This window comes from Haematobia irritans, chromosome 2, assembly GCF_050003625.1.
Source record: "Haematobia irritans isolate KBUSLIRL chromosome 2, ASM5000362v1, whole genome shotgun sequence".
NCBI lineage: Eukaryota > Metazoa > Arthropoda > Insecta > Diptera > Muscidae > Haematobia > Haematobia irritans.
The window spans coordinates 64,446,557-64,463,239 of record NC_134398.1 but is presented as its reverse complement, the minus strand read 5'-3'; the positions used below and the strand labels follow the sequence as shown (position 1 = coordinate 64,463,239).

Here is a 16,683-nt window from a genome sequence, read left to right as displayed (position 1 = left end):
TGAACTTGACAATATACCAATATTTTTTTTTTTTTTGATTTCTTCTATTAATTTGGCAGAAGTTACTTGTAAAAAATTACCCTTTGTTTATTGAGGAAAATAGTTTTTCATATATGTGTCAATGGTATATTTACACATTTATAATTGCAGACGGTAGTCACACTGGTGTGAGAAAAGTTCCTCTATAGTCCTTGTGGCATATTCGTATGCTTTTCAAATTTTAACTTGACTGTCGCAGTAATACACCCAGAAAAAAGTGCCTTCGAAACTAAAGGAAAAATTTTTCATCAACATAGTTTATCCATTTTATTTCCATTAAGGTAAATTTTTGTGAGAAATAATAAAATTTACTCGTTTCAGTAAAAAAATCCTAAACTGTAAGCAGTTAGGAATAGTTCATTAACTAGAATAAGGCATGGAATTTTACTCATACTGTTTTCTTCGCTGGGTATAAGAATTTCCTACTGAACAAGAAAATTTTATTGACCGATAACAAAGCATTCGTAAAAATAAACAAAAAACGAACTAAAACCAAGTTTCCTCAAAATTAGTAAAATTTCTTATAAAATGATAATTGCGACTTCCTTTATAATAGAAACTTTTTCATATATACGAACAACACTTGGCTTATAAAAATATTTTAGTTCATTCGTACTAAGAAGTGTGCAATCCTTTCAAAACTTAAGGAAACAAACTTGTTAGAATATAGGAAATTTTCCTATATTTCTATTGTCTACCTGTAATCGATACCTGTCATCGTAATCGATGTGTTTGCGCGTGGGTGTAATCGATATGTTTGCGCGTGGTTTGTTTTTTTAGTTGGAATCGCGTTGTTGTGGTATACGGAGAGATTGTTAAAAAATAATATTGTAAAATAATATAATAAATAGCAAATAAAATATATACAATATTTGTTATTTTAAATTAGTGAGAAAAATTTTCGTTTTTTGAAAATAAATCTATCAATGTCGTGATGGTGTATAAAGGAAGAAAACACCAGCAGAATAACAACCCTTTCATTTGTCTTCATTTTGGAATCTTCAAATATCAGGTAATATTCAGTGACGCTAACCTTTTGTAACAAAAATGTTTTATCATTTTTTATATTTGTAGATATTGAAATTGTAAAAGGAGGACAAAATCGTTAGGAAGCAACTTATTAAAAGTGAAAAGTACAAGAAGAAGATGAAAAAGTGCGTTTTACAGTTGATAATATCACATGGAAATTGGAAATAGTGGAATAATAAACTAATATTTCAAGGACAGTCGATGCTGTTGATTCTTAATAAATATATTCAATATATTAATAAAACATGTCTTTTATTGAAGATAAAATTGCTTATATAAATAAATAAAATTGTATTTAAAAACGAAGGCAAGCAGTTATAATTATGAAGTAAAAGTTTTACCACAAATATGTAAGATTTGTCCAAATGAATGAAAAAATGTCAATAAAATCATTCCATATATGAATTCAAATAAGTTAAATTTATTCATTCTGTAGTATAGTGGTACATAAATATAGGAAAATGTTAACTAATATATGGAATGCATTCTACCTAATTTCTACGAAAATCACATCGTTCAAACAAAAAAAAATGTCTTTGGCGCTATACGAAGTTCAACTTTCTTCACAATGAGTTCATTTTAACTTAAAGAAGTGGTCACTTTTTTCTGGGTGTAGGTACCTATAACAAATGTCGAGTATGGTACTAAGTTTGTCCATTTTAGCATTTTTGCGGATAGATTTTGCATTTATTTTTTGTATCTAGTCGCAAAATTTTCATTAAGCATTTAGCATTATTTTTAGCTTTTTTCAATTATTAGTTTAGCATTTTTGACCCACAAAATTTCAAATATATTAGCGAAATAAGTTCCTTCATTTTATGTAACATTCCGACTGCAGCGGCTTGAATTTTTAGTATATGAATCATCACAGAAACGAATTTAGCGATGTCCGCCTGTATGTCTGCCCAAGTGTTCTTGTGTTGAAAGTAATTTAAGTCTAATCATCCTCTCCAAGTTTCGTACTTCAATCTGGCTAACACTTGGCGTATTTATTAACCACTCTATTAAATTTTGCAAATGTATTTTATGAATTTATTTCTTGGAAATAAGTAGTCAAATCAGTACAGATTTAGATAAGGCTCCCATATATGTACGGATCTTTGGCACAAACCTACTGCAACTTCAAAAAGTCAGCAAGAATTTTATTCGGATTTACATCTAATATATACGTATATATCCCGATCTTCCAAAAATGGTGATATTGTCATTTATTATTAATTTTAGTGTGCCTCAATTGGTACATAGCTTCTCTAGTTTCCTCTTTCACCTGCAAATGGGATTCACTGTATGTTCTCGAATGTTGAAAAGTTTTATACATACCCAGCAAAAACTAGGTAACCACATCTCATTACAATTGACATTACCAGTAGTAAAGCTGTCATTACACGTTGCATTACATTGCGGCGAGTTATAATGACTAACTTGTAATGACAAAACTAAATACTTCTCGGTAATTTTCGAATTGTTATTCTCCAATTTTTAGGCAGTTGTAGTTAATATAATTATTCACATAATCGAGCACTTACATAAAAAATCAAAAAGAATATCTAATGTAACGGTAATTCTGCAGATTTTTCCGTTAGGAATTTTTTATCACAAATATTTCATAATAATTGTGTTTAATGACATTATCATATTATGTTTTAAATAAATGCTTTCTTATACCTCATTCACATTACACTTCCAAAATGCGTTTAAACTAAATTTCAAATGCCATTTGCCTTATAAAAAAGAGACTTAAAATCCACTTTTAGTAGATTTCGAACCTTATGTGAATTGGCTATTGGATATATTGTATCGTAATTCACGAATCCAACTACCTTAAACAACCTACATTTATTTCTATTTTAAGTGTGAAATTAATTTGAGTGTAATCTTTTTTAGATTATTTATTAGAATTTTTGTTTATTTATACAATATTCGTTTCTATTCAAGTAGTTCTCCTATTACAGCACCACTCGCCATATTTTGATCCATTGTAATCGGCGATAGAAATCAATATTTTCGAGATTTGGTTGCCTGAGACAATAAGTGGCTATTTTGCAAGCTCTGGTGTATCTACGAATAAGTCATTACATATTAGGTGATTATATGCTTTAAATGCACTACTTATTTTATGGCCGAAAGTATGGCTGGGAAGAAGTACTTCCTTCCTAGGACATGCGTATGTAAATGTAATCCGAAGCGATGCCAATTAATAAGTGGTTATTAATTTTTAAATAGGCTTACCTACAAGATTACCGGGTAATGAGAGTTTTTGCTGGGTAGTACAAGCTAACCTTTGCAAATACAGCTACAAACATAGGAACTATTGAATAGTTTAATTCCCGAGCATATATACCCAGAAAAAACTAGGTAACCACATCTCATTACAATTGACGTTACCAGGAGTAAAGCTGTCATTACACGTTGCATTACATTGCGGTGAGTTATAATGACTAACTTGTAATGACAAAAATAAACACTTCTCGATCATTTTTGAATTGTTATTTTCAAATTTTTAGGCAGTTGGCTGTTAATGACTTAATAAAATAGAATAAATTAGGTATAATTATTCACATAATTGAGCATTTACTTAAAAAATCAAAAATATGTATTGTAACGTTAATGCTGATGATTTTTCCGTTAAGAAATTTTTATAACAAATAATTCATAATAATTGTGTTTTAAATAAATGACATTATCATATTATGTTTTAAATAAATGCTTTCTTATACCTCATTCACATTACACTTCCAAAATGCACTTAAACTAGATTTCAAATGCCATTTGCCTTATAAAAAAGGGGCTTAAAATCCACTTTTAGTAGATTTCGAAACTAATGTGAATTGGCTATTGGATGTATTATAAGGTAGTTAACGAATCCAACTCTCTTAAACAACCTACATGTATTTCTATTTTATGTGTGAAATTAATTTGCGTGTAATCTTATTTAGATGATTTATTAGATTTTTTGTTTTCTATTCAAGTTGTGCTTCTATTACAGCATTACTCGACACATTTTGATCCATTGTAATCGGCGATAGAAATCAATATTTTCGAGATTTGGTTGCCTGAATTAGTGACTATTTTGCAAGCGTTGGTGTATCTGAGAATAAGTGATTACATATTAGGTGATTATATGCTTTAAAAACACTACTTATGTTATGGGCGAAGGTATGCCTGGGGAGAAGTACTTTTCTCCTAAAAGTAATTCGGAGCGATGCCAATTAATAAGTGGTTATTAATTTTTAAATAGGCTTACCTACAAGATTACCGGGTAATGAAAGTTTTTGCTGGGTACCGCTTTTATCATTTTTTACTATTGAATCCAGTACATATAACAATGGCAAAACATTTTGGGAAGCTATTCTTGAGAAATATTTTTCCATAATATTTATTATACAGTAGTTTTCGCTTATAGTCCATTGCATATATAAGAGATTTTCACATATAGTCCAAAAATCAGTCTCTTTGTATCATTATGACATAAATTTCACACATATAGTTTGCTGAATAATCCATTTCATTTATAGGCCAATTTTGCATATATTCCATTATTTTGTTGTGCTGATAAAAAGAAATCGCTATAAAATATTTAAGATATAATCCACAACAAAATAAAATGTTGGCAACATCATGTAAAAAAGAGTCATATTGCCAACATTGATACATATTAAAAAAATGGGAAATCCCATTTTTTTGTACCTAACATCTCTTTACCATACATTAATAAAAGTGCGTTCGGTAAAAAAAAAAAGTAAAATTACTGGAGGACTTTGAAAAACATTCTTTAACTTGTAGAGAGTTAATCACAAAATATCAAGTGGACAAATCTACAGTTTATAAAATAATCAAAAATAAAGCGAAAATACGAGAATCTTCTAAGTCTTTCAATTTGAAGGCAAAACGTCAGAGAAATGGTGAGCACCATAACATAGAACGAGCTTTAACAATTTGGTTTAATGACATGCGTAGTCAAAATGCGGTTATTACGAGTCTTATGTTATTAAACAAAGCAAAATACTTTGCGACTCAATTGGATGAGGAATTTGAACCAAATTCAAGCTGGCTATTTCGATGGAGGAAACGAAATGGAATAAAGTATGGAAAAATAGTTGGGGAAGCTAAGGGCAACGATGATGACGCTGCTAAAAACTTTCAGGAATCTGACCTTCAAGAGGCGCTAAATAAATATAACCCGGATTGCATTTTCAATGCTGATGAAAGTGGGCTATATTACAAAGCCTTATATTACAAAGCCGACATACTTTCAAAAAGACAATGCCCCAAATGGATGGAAATGCAAAAATCTAGATTGACTATTCTATTCGTATGCAACTCAACGGGTTCTTACAAGAGAATTTTTGCTATAGGAAAACCTAACAAACCAAGATGTTTTAACAACAAAAGTGTCCCAGTAACGTATTTTTCAAATAAAAATAGGATGACTGTAGCAATCTGGAATGAAATACTTGCGATGTTGAATAGCGAAATGATTAAAGCCGACAAACAAATTGTCTTATTTGTTGACAACGCTTCGTGCCACAAAACTATAATAGAATTGTCAAATATTGAAATTCAATACCTTCCACCGAATACTACAGCGATTATACAGCCACTTGATCAAGGTATAATCTATGCGTTTAAATGCCAATATAGGCAGATAATCGTTAGGAAGCAACTGTGTGCAATTGAGGCTGGGAAAAGTGTTTCGGAATACATAAAGTCTATTACAATATTGGATGCGTTACATTTTATAAAAAGGTCATGGTGGTTGGTAAAACCAGAAACAATTACAAATTGTTTTAGAAAGGCAATTAAATATTTCTAAATCAGTATGTGTCTCTGTTGTAAAGTTTTTCGTTTTTGTACTTTTGAAGTAGTGCCATGTTCTTCGGAGTATTTACATTGTGATGATGATCTTGTTTGTTTTGGACCCCTAAATGACGAGGAGATTTTGGAAGCTGTTGCACCTAACAATTTTTCATCAGAAGAGGACGTCACTGTACAAAATGAAGTGGATAGTGAAGTGTTTTCTGATACGAAAGAATTGCCGATGAAAGAAATTCTAGATTCGGCATACATCTTAAGAAAATACTGCGCAGAAAATGAAATTGAAACCAACTTTTTATTCGAAAAAATTGAAGAGAATATCCTGAAAATTTCTCTTAAAAATAAGCAGTCTAAAATTACAGATTTTTATACCCTGCTCCACACTGTGCAACACCCAGAAGGAGACGAGATAGACACATGGTGTCTTTGGCAAAAATGCTCAGGGTGGGCTCTTGAGTCGATATAGCGATGTCCGTCTGTCCGTGAACACATTTTTGTAATCAAAGTCTAGGTCGCAGTTTTAGTCCAATCGACTTCAAATTTGGCACAAGTATGTGTTTTGGATCAGAATAGATCCCTATTGATTTTGGAAGAAATCGGTTCAGATTTAGATATAGCTCCCATATATATATTTCGCCCGATATGGACTTATAATTAAAATTAAAATTTTGCACAAGAAGAACAATTAGTACTATAGTCAAGTGTGCCAAATTTTATTGAAATCGGTTCAGATTTAGATATAGCTCCCATATATATCTTTCGCCCGATATGGACTAATACGGTCCCAGAAGCCAGAGTTTTACCCCAATTTGGTTGAAATTTTGCACAGGGAGAAGAATTAGCATTGTAGCTAAGCATGCCAAATTTGGTTGAAATCGGTTCAGATTTAGATATAGCTCCCATATATAGCTTTCGCCCGATTTGCACTCATTTGCCCACAGAGGCCAATTTTTTGCTCCGATTTAGGTAAAATTTTGCACAGGGAGTAGAATTAGCATTGTAGCTATGCGTGCCAAATTTGGTTGAAATCGGTTCAGATTTAGATATAGCTCCCATATATAGTTTTCGGCCGATTTACACTCATATGACCACAGAGGCCAATATTTTGCTCCGATTTAGGTAAAAATTTGTACAGGAAATAGAATTAGCATTGTAGATATGCGTACCAAATTTGGTTGAAATCGGTTCAGATTTAGATATAGCTTCCATATATAGCTTTCGCCCGATTTACACTCATATGACCACAGAGGCCAATTTTTAACTCCGATTTAGTTGAAATTTTGCACAGTGAGTAGAACTAGTATTGTTGCTATGCGTGCCAAATTTGGTTGAAATCGGTTCAGATTTAGATATAGCACCCATATATATGTTTTTCTGATTTCGACAAAAATGGTCAAAATGACAACATTTTCCTTGTAAAATCGCCACTGCTTAGTCGAAAAGTTGTAAAAATGACTCTAATTTTCCTAAACTTCTAATACATATATATCGAGTGATAAATCATAAATAAACTTTTTCGAAGTTTCCTTAAAATTGCTTCAGATTTAAACGTTTCCCATATTTTTTACTAACATTGTGTTCCACCCTAGTGCATTAGCCGACTTAAATTTTGAGTCTATAGATTTTGTAGAAGTCTATCAAATTTTTCCAGATCGAGTGATATATAAATGTATGTATTTGGGACAAACCTTTATATATAGCCTTCAACACATTTGACGGATGTGATATGGTATCGAAAATTTAGATCCACAAAGTGGTGCAGGGTACTATATACACTCAAAAAAAAGTGAACTCTCTATTTCACTAAAGCCATATTAACTTTATATTAGTTCATAGAATCATTATGTTTGGAAATAGTTTATTTTAGTCAAATAATTTTTTGCGTATGTTAGTTAAATGAACTAAAAAACGGGAAAAAGTTATACACAAATAAAGCATAAAGATTTCCTAATTTCGTATTTCTTATAAAATAGTTCATTATTTCTTTAAATTTGTAAATTTTACCAAAAATGTGTCCATCATGAACTTCGTATGTCACTAAAGACATTCTTGCAATTTTGAACTCCAAGATTTCTCTTAAAACTACAAAATTTTCTTTAACTACTAAAAAAATTTAGTTATGTCTAATAAATGTTCTTGAATTTGTCGAAAAATATTAACTTACTTTTGCCATATCGGAGTGATGCCAGCGCTTGTAATACCGTTTAGTTAAAATTTTCTAAAAAAGTTCCAAATTTTCTAAAATTAATCGAAAGTTATCTTTCCTGGTGGGTTCACTGTTTTTTCAGTGTAGTCGGCCCCGCCCGACTTTAGACTTTCCTTACTTGTTTTAAATAGATATGTCTATACTAATGAATTAAATGAATTAATTTTGCTTTCTCATTGATCTCATTGATTTAAATATATTTTAATAACAAAATAAATCGTCTTTTACTTATTTTCCTTTTGTAGTCATATTCATGGAAATGGGCGATAACAGTTATATACCAAAGTGGCATATAAACGAATTTGCCTAACTGTCGAATTTCACTTATTGTCCAAAAAAGTTGTGCAACTATGGGTGTGGACTATAAGCGAAAACTACTGTATCTTCCGAAAGGTTGACGATTATTATTGCAAACTCTGCAATATCATTAATAATTTTTGCCTTATTATCATCCAAATCCAACAGCTTCGAATGAAATTTTTCTAGATTTTTTTGCTCCATTTGAATTCTTTCGTAAATATTTTCAAATAGAATAAAGCAGCGGGCCAATATTGTGTATACAGTATGTCAAGAAAGTGTTTTGACAATAGGATAAAAAATTATGTTTTGTTCCAAAATTAAATATAATTTAATTTTAAAAAATATTTTATTATGTATTTTGCAAAGTATACATATTTTATTTTTCTCTAAACGAATTAACAACTCGATTTTTACTTCAATTATTTCTGGAATTTGAAATATTTGGCAATGTCAAAAGACTTTCTTGACATACTGTATATGTAAACATTTTTTGACAGTTGGCGATGTTGTCAATAGTAGTTTTCATCGAAATAAACGCCAAAAAGGGCAAAAATGGCTCTTTTTTTTCTACGAGATGTATTATGTACAACACTGGAATTTTCAACGCGAAAGAATGCTTTGCGGACAAATGAACAAAGTACCGGCCTATAGCTTTTAAAATTGATGAACACAGTGAAACATTTCATTTGTTCAAACGAGTGTTTTTTGAATATCACTTTAAAATATTTAGAACTGGAAGCATTAAATGTGAATTTAAGCAATTCAATATTGTCAAAATTTAAATTTGTTGTAAAGTTGTTATAAAACAATCCCGAACTTTTTTATAGTGTGGGGACACCAATACATTTTTTTTTTTTTCAATTTTATACACACAAGTGATGACCCACTCAAGGCGTTATGGTACTTGCTGTAGAGGGAGACCCTGGTTTTCTTCTGTTTTTGTAAACGAAATATATGTCTTAAAATATACAAATTTATATTAAAAGGAAATTCCAAACACTAAAATAATTTACTTTAGTTTCTGTTGGAAAAGGTTTTGCAATCGAGTGAGCGATTCTTTCCACTAATCTCAGGGATGTTATGGTATTGCTCTACCACACAGAAAGTTCTTTTCGCACGTTGTATTCGAGAAACTTGTTTTTCTCATAGAATCTTACAACATTTGTACCGTTTAGCGATATTTTAAAAATTTATTCTAGAATGCACTGAATATGGACGACAGCAAAGAAACAAAAGATCAAGAAAGTCATATAAAATTCAAAAAATTCAGAAGTTTCATTACATATATTTGGGATTTTATTCGAAATCGTTTCGTTATAAAAAATAAGGTTTATATTAAATTCTTTTTAATTGTACATTACTAAAAAAATAATACAGGAATCATCAAAATTTAAAACGAATATTCCACGACATAGGGTGCAAATTGAGCATTTGGGCTAGAAGCGGACATATGAATTTATTTTGGGAGCCTAAGACCTAATTTATAATATTACTCGTCTTGATTAAGAAACTTTTCTGCAAGTGCGATCATTTCGTGAGGAATTTGGGTTCATCAATGCATAGTAATCGAACTCCATTTTCATTTCTCGATCATTTGGAAGACGATCACCGTTATTCTCAGTCATTATGACTGATTTTCTACAGCATTTTTTTATATTTATTTCTATATTTATGGCATATATTGTCCAAATCAGAGAGACACACTGAGTAGGTACAACATCTAGGCTCAAGTCCTCACGAAATTATCAAAATTGCAGAAAAATGTCTCTTGAGTAAAATTATAAATTAGCTCGGAATATAATTTAAATTTTGAGATTTGATTTAATTTTTTTTAGTAATGTAAAAATAAAAAGAATTTCATGTAAACCGGATTTGTTATACTGAACCGATTTCGAAACTCCCCACAAAGTCCCCAACTTTAATCTTTCAACGCCTATAGGTCAGACCGTGGACTAGGGTGCCACAAGCTTACAATTTGTTGCAAAATTAAATAATTTTGAAACCACTGTGCATTTGTTGGTAAAATAGCTCATATAAGAATCACAATTTATTCCGGAGTGCCATTGACATCATCCAAGTAATAAAGTACACGGTGAACCCCCTCCAAAACGAAGAATGCAACAAAAGGCTGCCAAGGCGAAGACTGTATATTAAGATGCGCATGGAGTAGTTTTCTTTTACAACTCAAAAAAAAAGGAAGGACGTTTAACAATAACTATTAAAGTATTACTTACCATGACAAAAATCCATAAATGCGATTTCGAGCTACGTATACACCACCCCATTGTCCAAATCTTCAAAGGAGAGCCACTCATTCCATCCATTTGTTTTCATTCTTCATTAATTCCAAAAATATTGGACTACCGCTGTATCTAACTATTCGCCTTACCAAAGAATCTATATTGTCAGTCAGTCTGTTTTATGAGTTAGTCCGCCATTTTCTCAATATTTATAATACAGAGTTTCCAAGTCAACATACAGTGCAAGTTTTTATTAATATAAGCCCTTTTCACGTCCGAAATGTATGAATTCAACATATTTAAATACTTGGAAAATCATAAAGAAATTTAAACGTAAGTGCCGGTGCTAAGTTAGGTGTACTTTAGATAGGGTCACGAAAAAAAGTTGATGCGGTCACCCCCCAGTTTTGTAGCATATTGTATTTCGGGGGGTCGTAGGGTGCACGGAAAAAAAAGTTTTGGTGTTCTGAAATTGTCTTCCAATATGCTACAAAACTGGGGGGTGACCGCATCAATTTTTTTTCCTTTAGGCCGTGACCCTATCTAGTGTACTTGCATCCCGATGTTTTTAGGCTCCCTTACACTATTCAGTCCATTGTTATATACGAGGCAGAACGGCGTTTTACGGTGAAACTACTCAGAGTAGCTTTGATACACTCAGAAATGTCATCAGCAAAAAAAAAAATCTATAAAAATAAAATGTTGACAAAATTTTCTATAGAAATAAGATTTTGGTAAACATTTCCCAGAGAAATAAAATTTGGACAAAATTTTCTACAGAAATAAAATTTTGCCAAAATTTTCCATAGAAATAAAATTTTTCTAGATAAATAAAATTTTGGACAAAATTTTCTAGAGAAATAAAATTTTTACAAAATTTTCTAGAAAAATAAAATTTTTACACCATTTTCTAGAGAAATAACATTTTTACAAAGTCTTGTAGAGAAATACAATTTTTTAATTTAGTAGATTTTCGTCAAATTTTGGTAGATTATTTTTGGCACGAGTGGCAACCGTCCATGCTAACCATTGCACCACGGTGGAATGGTTAACCAATTGTTTATAACTATCTTTCAACGCCATACCTGAACAATTGATTATCTGAAATTACTAAATTATTATCTCAAATTATATCATATATGAGTCCCATAAGATATATCTTTTATTCCGATTTCGTCGTTTTCTATATGTTTCACCGAATTTCATGCATGGATTTTAAAATCCGGTCAAAAAATGTTTAAAAAAATTTCCTCACAAAGAAAATCGTTACTTACTTTATATACGACGACGATATTTGCTATTTTAATGTTAATGAAATCATCAAAATCTCTTCCTTTGGCAATTCTTGGTTTGTTGATTCGATGTCGATATTCTATTAATTAAGATGTTTTAGAAGGGTTAGGTTAGGTTGATACATAAAAAAGTCGTCGTATAAAGACGTTATTAGTCTTTCTTATCCCAATGAATAAGAAAACATATACTGCATAGGTTAGGTTAGGTGGCAGCCCGAAGTATCAGGCTCACTTAGACTATTCAGTCCATTGTGATACCACATTGGTGAACTTCTCTCTTATCGCTTTTGATGTTCGGTCGAAGCAGGAATCGAACCCACGACCTTGTGTATGCAAGGCGGGCATGCTAACCATAGCACCACGGTGGAAGGGTTTATATCATCAATATTTAACAATCAATCAATAAACTTAATTTTTGCTAATTAAAATAAAAACCATAATCATAAAAAACTTCCATATTTTATTATTTAATCAATTATAATATAATAATAAATTATTTACTAATTTACTACCACCGCTTCCCCACCAATACATTGTATTAATCATAGAAAAAACTGACGACGCTTCCTGCCACTTAAACCTACATAAAGACATACTGTAATCGACAATTGAGTTTTCGATGTATTACAGGGTGTGACAACAGAACCACTAAACAACATATTTTATTAAATTCTACAGGCTGACTAAGAAAATATTAAAATGGTTGTAGTCGAGACATAAACCATGTACGTATATTTAACTGTAAACTAAATGAACGCGTGATATCAGCAATGTTACAAATTCGGCTTGAATCCAAGTTGTTGTTAAAGGTTTGTATTTCAAGCTAACATACTTCCAGAATCAATCCTGTTTGCGTTTAGTACTGGATGGGCATATATTTATAAAAATACAACTGTACAATTATAATAATTTGATAGTAAGACAATTTCTGTAACCACTAATATAAAAACTTACTTAGAAACAAGTGAGTAAAGTAGAAAGTCGGGGCGGGGCCGACTACAGCATACCCTAAACCACCCCTACTGAATTAGTAAACATAAGCATTTGTGGGATATCATTCACATAGGTTTTGGGATATAAACCTCATTTTCATATTTACGAACATTAAGGGGTATACACAATCTGGACAGAAATGTCTCATATTAGGAGCTACAGTTGATTTTGCACCTACAGAATTAGTATGCCATTATTAATCAAGTGAGTAAAGTAGAGAGTCGAACGTGGCCGACTTTGTTATACTAAACCCCCCCTACTGAAATAGTAAACCTTGTTTGTGGGATATCAATGGTATATGTTTGGGGGAGTACATGGTTATGAGAGTTTTATCACAATCTGAACAGAAATGTCTGATATTAGGAGCTGTAGTTGATTCTGAACCTACAGAGTTAGTATGCCACTAATATTGATTCCATTATTAAAACAAGAGAAAATCGCTCAATTAGTGTGCGTAATAAATCCAAATTTGTAAAAATCGGGCAATATATTTATGTAAGAACTACATGTAAATATAAATACGATCGGCTAATACATGTACATATGAAATTTGAGCAACATTGGTTAATAAATAAGAGTATTATGGCAAAATTTGGGAAAATCGGGCGATACATATATATGGGAGCTATATCTAAATCTGAACCGATTTCGATGAAATTTGGCACACTTAAAGGGTGGTCAATTTGATTGCCTTGTCGATCGGTTTGTAAATGAACGCAATCTGACCACATTTATTGAAATCGGGCGATACAAGATATGAGAGCTATATCTAAATTTGATCCGATTTTTTCCAAATTCCTTGTGCCCGAAAAACGCCCTGTACAAAATTTCATCCAAATCGGTTAATATTTGCGACCGGAATCCTCCGAACAACAAATTCATGGTCAACGGACGCACAGTGGTTCCAAATCGTGTTTTTTTAGATAATTCTGCAACTTTTGAACGGACAAAGATTTTAACATAATTTTTTCTTTGAGTCAAAGCTGAGGTATTCTAAGGTTGTAAATTTGTGGGTCCACGGGCTGGCCTGTAGGCGTTGAATATTGGTCACCTCGGAGGTATTAAATTTTGTTTTAGCTGTCAACTCCCAATATTGAGCCGATTTCTATGATTTTTTCTTTGCTGGATAGAACTTGTAAAGCTCTACAAAAAAGTTTGCGTGCGGTTTTCCTTCACCGTCCACAAGATATGGGCCCCACAATAAATTTGTTTGCAAAATTTTGATAAAGTGGGGTCAGGTTTTTGAATCTAGAAGATCCGGGCTGTTGACACTATAAACTAACATATTAAATTTGACATATGTGTCAAAGTAACTAAAATTATCTTAAACACCAATGATTTCATTTCATTTGTTTTTAAATTTTAAAAACACACGGCATCAACAATTCTACTTTGTGTCACTACACTACGGAATATTTTTCTATCACCTATGAAAGAGCTTAGTGAACAATAGCTTTACGTTTAAATTAGCTCAAAAAGTGTCTATTTTTCAGAGCTGTTCATTCGTTTAGGCACTTTGTCCAGAGGGCTTCGAGAGGAAGATCTGACAAAGAGAACAGCACTTTTTGAAAAGAGCGCAGTGTGAGGGTCCTTTTATGCAAACTGTTTCCTATCTATTTTAAAAATCAATTTTATTTTGTAAAAACAATGAAAAGGCTAATAAAAATTGTACTCGTCCTCTTTACAATGATGATAATAAAAGGAACAAGTAAACAACAATTTACAGCCTGTTTCTGTATGTCGAACGAGCTCTATCGATCGACTGAAATGGAGACAAACAGCTGAATTTATAACCAAAAATCAGCTGTTTCTGTGCATTTCAGTCGATCGATAGAGCTCGTTCGACATACAGAAACAGGCTGTTAATTTATAGGAAACGAAATCTTACACCAACGAAGATTTCTTTTGTTTTGTATAATGGCAGTGGTTAAACAATATTCTGCAATATATATGATAAAGTATAATTATTATGAATACTTTCGCCGTAACCGGATGTTAAAATTGTAATATATAAAATGTGGTTTTTGTAGAATTGACACTACCGCTATTATTTTACCGTGTATGCATAACTTTGTCTTGACAAAACCTTACCTTGATTTAGTTTTCTCTTTAGCGGCTAAACTCGAACGTAGTACTCACCTTAAAGGAATAAATCGCAATAAACACGTATATTTTTGTAATGCTTCAATTCAAATCAGTTTCAAAGAATGACAGTTGTAACAAATGACTAGAATTCCAGTTGAAAAATTGTTTATAAAACCCGGTTCTCAACAAAAAAAAAAACACATTTTCATCAGCAGTAGAACTCAAGCTATTAGCAACAATTTCTCCTACACACACACAAAAAAATCTGATTCAATCATGAAATTAATTGATCCAATTAATTTTTTAATTGAAATGTCTTCAATTACAGAAATGATAGTATCAATTAAAAAAATAATTGTCAGCCAATTAAAAAATTAATTGATCGAATTAAAAAATTACTTGATACTATTGATTTGTTTTAGTTTCAATTAAAAAAATTGTTGAATCAATTATATTTTTAATTGAATATTTTTTAAAACTCAGTTAAGATTTTAATTGGAAAAATTTTCGTGAAGTTTTTTCTGTACATTTCTACATTACTCCATAATCCCTCATCCGTTCCGTCCTCATTAAACATTCAATTTAATATTGCTGCTTTCCCGAATAAGAACTTTTGCCGTTTCAGCGGACGGAAACCTGTTGATTCAACAAACTGAGTTAAATACACAGAAAAAATATCACCAAAATATTTTCAATTAAAAAGTTAATTGAAGTTGAAAAATTTTCAATTAATAAAGTAATTGATACAATTAACTTTTTAATAAAGATAACAGGTTGGCTGATAAGTCCCCGGTCTAACACATAGATGGCGTCGCTAGTATTAAATGATCAAATGATTCGTGTCAAAATTTGACGTCTGTAAGTCAATTAGTTTGTGAGATAGAGCGTGTTTTGTGAAACAACTTTTGTTATTGTGAAAAAAAAATGAAAAAAAAGGAATTTCGTGTTTTGATAAAATACTGTTTTCTGAAGGGAAAAATACGGTGGAAGCAAAAACTTGGCTTGATAATGAGTTTCCGGGCTCTGCCCCAGGGAAATCAACAATAAATGATTGGTATGCAAAATTCAAGCGTGGTGAAATCAACACCGAGGACGGTGAACGCAGTGGACGCCCGAAAGAGGTGGTTACCGACGACAACATCAAAAAAATCCACAAAATGATTTTGAATGACCGTAAAATGATGTTGATCGAGATAGCAGAGGCCTTAAAGATATCAAAGGAACGTGTTGGTCATATCATTCATCAATATTTTGATATGCGGAAGCTCTGTGCAAAATGGGTGCCGCGCGAGCTCACATTTGACCAAAAACAACAACGTGTTGATGATTCTGAACGGTGTTTGCAGCTGTTAACTCGTAATACACGCGAGTTTTTCAGTCGATATGTGACAATGGATGAAACATGGCTCCATCACTACACTCCTGAGTCCAATCGACAGTCGGCTGAGTGGACAGCGACCGGTGAACCGTCTCCGAAGCGTGGAAAAACTCAAAAGTCCGCTGGCAAAGTAATGGCCTCTGTTTTTTGGGATGCGCATGGAATAATTTTTATCGATTATATTGAGAAGGGAAAAACCATCAACAGTGACTATTATAAAGGGTGATACGGTCAAAATTTGGTCAAGGGAAAACGCGTGTAAATCGGTGAAATCGTTTATTTAAAAAATCAAATTAAATTTCTTTT

General features: G+C 31.8%; 1 long non-coding RNA gene across 1 annotated transcript; it reads left to right on the top strand.

The window, feature by feature from the left end:
• Nucleotides 1-886: 886 nt before the first annotated feature.
• LOC142223020 (uncharacterized) lies at nt 887-1,374 on the top strand. The gene is made up of 2 exons (XR_012718492.1): nt 887-1,051; nt 1,114-1,374. It is a non-coding gene; the product is annotated as an uncharacterized LOC142223020 (long non-coding RNA).
• The last annotated feature ends 15,309 nt before the right edge of the window (nt 1,375-16,683 follow it).